Source organism: Hyalella azteca, unplaced genomic scaffold (genome assembly GCF_000764305.2).
Source record: "Hyalella azteca isolate HAZT.00-mixed unplaced genomic scaffold, Hazt_2.0.2 contig16069, whole genome shotgun sequence".
Classification (NCBI taxonomy): Eukaryota; Metazoa; Arthropoda; class Malacostraca; order Amphipoda; family Hyalellidae; genus Hyalella; species Hyalella azteca.
In genome coordinates, this window is record NW_025945896.1 from 138192 (window position 1) to 142132 (window position 3941).

Here is a 3941-nt window from a genome sequence, read left to right on the forward strand (position 1 = left end):
GAGAAAAATCAAATGATGGAAGACTAAAAACAGCAATGATATTAATAATTAACGGGAATATTCCCGCACGAGGCGCGCGTTCCAAGAAGTCAGGTGCGTGGGCTCAGCTCTCCCGAGAGTTGGCCTTGAAACTTTGCCTCGAGTGTCGATGTTTGGGGGCAATTCCTGGTATGTTGCCTGTACACGAGCCTTGCCTGTGCCTGTACACGAGCCTTGCCTGTGCCTGTACACGAGCCTTGCCTGTGCCTGTACACGAGCCTTGCCTGTGCCTGAACACGAGTCTTGCCTGTGCCTGTACACGAGCCTTGCCTGTGCCTGAACACGAGCCTGCCTTTGCCTGTAGACTAGCTTCTTGCAGTGCCTCTATCAAGGCACCACTATTACTTTGCTTTGCCTTCCCTGCCTCCCAATCTTTGTTCGGTATCCCTTCCTTATCTTTGTTTCACTTGCAATTTCTTGAGCTTGCTTTACTTGCCTTAATTTTTTAATTTGTAATGCCTGTTGGCCATGTCGATGCTGCCGGATTTTAGTCATCAGATGCTTGGAAGTATTGACAGACCTTGGAGCGTTTTTTTTCTTCTCCTGGAGGCCTTATCTCTGCCCTGCCTACTGGCCTTATCGGTGGCTGCCTCGACCGTCTTATCTTTGTCTGGTCTGCTGACCTAACTACCTGAGGTTCTTATCGCGCCCCGGGGGAGGGGGGCTTGCGGCCCTTCTTCCGGGCCTTGGAGGTGCTGGAGCCGACATGGAGATGAATGGACAATTTGCACTTAATCAGTAAATCTGTCCTTATTAGTGAATAGACACAAGTGCCTTAAATGTCAGAAGCCATTGGTCGCTGTGGTATAAATATCATTTTGTGTCCCTATATTGTGCTGCACAAACTTATTTCTAGCGCCAGGTATCAGCACGTCACATTCCAATCACGTGGTCTACCTCCTCACTTCTTTGCATCGTCTCCTCCGCTCAGTCACCTCACCATTTGTCTCCACTCGTCCCCTAAAGCTTCAACGTCACTAATCCTTTCACGAAATTTTTACGTTGTTAACTGATGAAATTGTACTTACGTTCCTTCATTGATCTCGGCCCCAACATTTTAAGTAACATCATTGGTGTCGTAGAACAAATTTATTTCAGTTCTCCATCAAATTCATGTTGAACTCGAGCACTCGGTAAACTTAGTCAGCTAAATGTAATTAGGTGATAGGTGGTGGTGAATTGCTATGACGAAATGTAATCGTAATTATAAATCATTTAATTACTTGCAAGTTCTTTTGCTGGTCAGCACTATACTGCATTAAAATCCTACACATTAATTTTTTCTTTCAAATTTCGTTGATGTTTGCGTTTTAATAAGAATTACGAGGCCGTTTTAGCAGGGCGGGCGAGGCTGCCTTGAGTCATGTGCCGACAGGGTCACGAGTTTGATGAGGGCTTGGGGCCAACTATAGCCCAGGTAGGGATTAGCAGGGGTCAAGGGGCAAACGAGGGGTCGAGGGGTTAACGAGGGTTGTGAGGGGAGATGATAAGAGCGTCCTATGGTCCTTGATGAAGGTCAAAAATTAGGGATCTTGGCACGCAACGTCTGGAAAAAATAGCATGCGCTAGCCCGAAATTAGCGGGTCAAGCAGAATAGTTGGGTCCCAGCGCCCGGATTTTAGTTCTAGGCATCGAGCCCTGTGTTATTTTCTCCACCTGACTATTATCGTTATAGACCTGAAGCCATCGTCCCGTATCTTACCATTATTCAGTTCCAAATTTGATCATTTTCAGTCCCGAATTTGACCATCGTCAAGTTATCACCTGACCAATTCCGGGACTTGACCGTCGTCAACTCAATAATTTTTTGACCTATGTTCACAAAATCAGCACAGATTCTCTTTCTTACGCGGAGATTCTTGCATTAATGGTTTTCAGCGAATTTCATCGGCGTGTCGGGACATTGTTCTTATACCTCGTCTTAGAGGTGACAAACAAAATAAAATTCCGCTCTACTTAAATAACCAAAAATTCAGCTGAACTAATTAAAGAAACTTTGATGAAAAACTAACTGAATTTTATTAATTTACAGCAGCACATCATAATTGTAATGCATATCCCATGCTTTGTGCACAACATCCTGCTTAAGCTCCTACGGAACTGATCCTTTGTCGCCTCATAGGAGAATCCAGTCCAATATTCGACAGCATCTCACGTGGGTTCACTGGCTGGTTTTTCCCATGGGGAAAATGTTCTTGGCTTTAAGGAAAACCGAATATTTAGATAAGCTGCGGCCCTGATCGAAACGTTCACTCACGGAAATACGTAATTATAAAATACGTAACAGTAATACGTAACAGTAATACGTGACAAAATACGTAGCAGTAATACAGTAACAGCAATTATTGGCAATACAACTACCCATGGAAGGCTCGGAAGTGGATGCCATAGATGCTTGATTCCTATGCTTGGCACTCAAGCACTAATGTTTTTACTCATTGAAATTCCTTCTCGCACGATCTCTTGGTGTTGATTCCGATTATTTTTACGTAGGCTGGCATTGGTGATGTTTTTGGCGTAGCCCAGTAATATGTTTATGAAAAAAGTCGTTCAGGCCTTTCAGGATTGTTATAAGTCTTTTTCATACGAGAACTTTTCTAGTATAGTCATTTAGAAACTTTATTCTCCCAGGCACGCATCGTGCAAAGCAAAAAACTGAAGTTGTAGTTATCTGATAGTTGACCCAATGGTGAAGTTATCGGAATTTGTGCCCAATGTTCATTCGCCAGCATTCCGAGCCAATTCTACGTCAGGGACTATATTTACGCTTCAAAATCAATTAGATTCGCATTCAATTTTCGATATTAAATTCGAACAACGTGGACGAAAAAAATCAAATGTTCATCTTCTAAAGCGTTGTGCTAAACTCTACAACGCTTGAACGAAGTTTAAGTTTCCAACAATATCCAAGCTGCGACCACTTCTCAGTCTCATACGACAGCTCGCACTTTAACAAGCGCTGCGCTCGTCCCATCGTTGATATCGAACCACCGACGCCACGGGAGATGGGGTTATATAGCAGTAATTAAGGTTAATTAATTAAGTAATTAATTAACCTTTTCTGTGATTGAGGTAAATACGAGGAATAGAGGGCTATGTAAATGTAATGGAGTTATTTCCAAGTAATCGGGGAGAGTATTGAAGAGTACGGTAAAAAAGTCAAGTAACACCATTGTTCGAAAAAGGTGACATGAGTAGCCCCGGAAACTATCGCCCTGTCAGTCTCACAATTGTTTGTAAGGTAATGGAATCTGTTGTGAGGGATAGGATTATCGATCACTACTCTCTTGTCGACTAACCTCTTGTCTACTTTGAACAATTATCGGACTCGCCTGCTGGACAAAAAGGAGCCGGTGGCCAAAAATTGCCAAAGCATTTGAAAGTGTTCCGCACGAGCGGCTGTTGCGTAAAGTGAAATCTTTGGGAATTGAGGGGAACGTACTCCAATGAATCAGAGAACTTCTAGTAGGTAGACGACAACGTGTCATTGTGAAAGGAACCGTATCAGACTGGGCATCAGTGCGCAGTGGCGTGCCACAAGAAAGCGTTCTTGAACCTGTTTTGTTCTTTGTTTTTATAAATTTATGAACGATCAGCCAGAAGTAGTGTCAGGCGTGTGCTCCATGTATGCAGATGACATAAAAGCTAATAATACAGTTAGGGATGCTCTTGTGTTCTATAAGAGTATATGAGAGTATTCGCTGTTATAGCTCTGTTCTCTCTTGCGTTTCACCAGCGCGGTTCTCACGTCAGTATTTAGGATTGTTTACGTACCGTGACTGACTAGTGATGACATTGTTGGTGCAGCATTGTTGGTGCTTCATTGTTGGTGCAGCATTGTTGGTGCAGCATTGTTGGTGCAGCATTGTTGGTGTAGCATTGTTGGTGCAGCATTGTTGGTG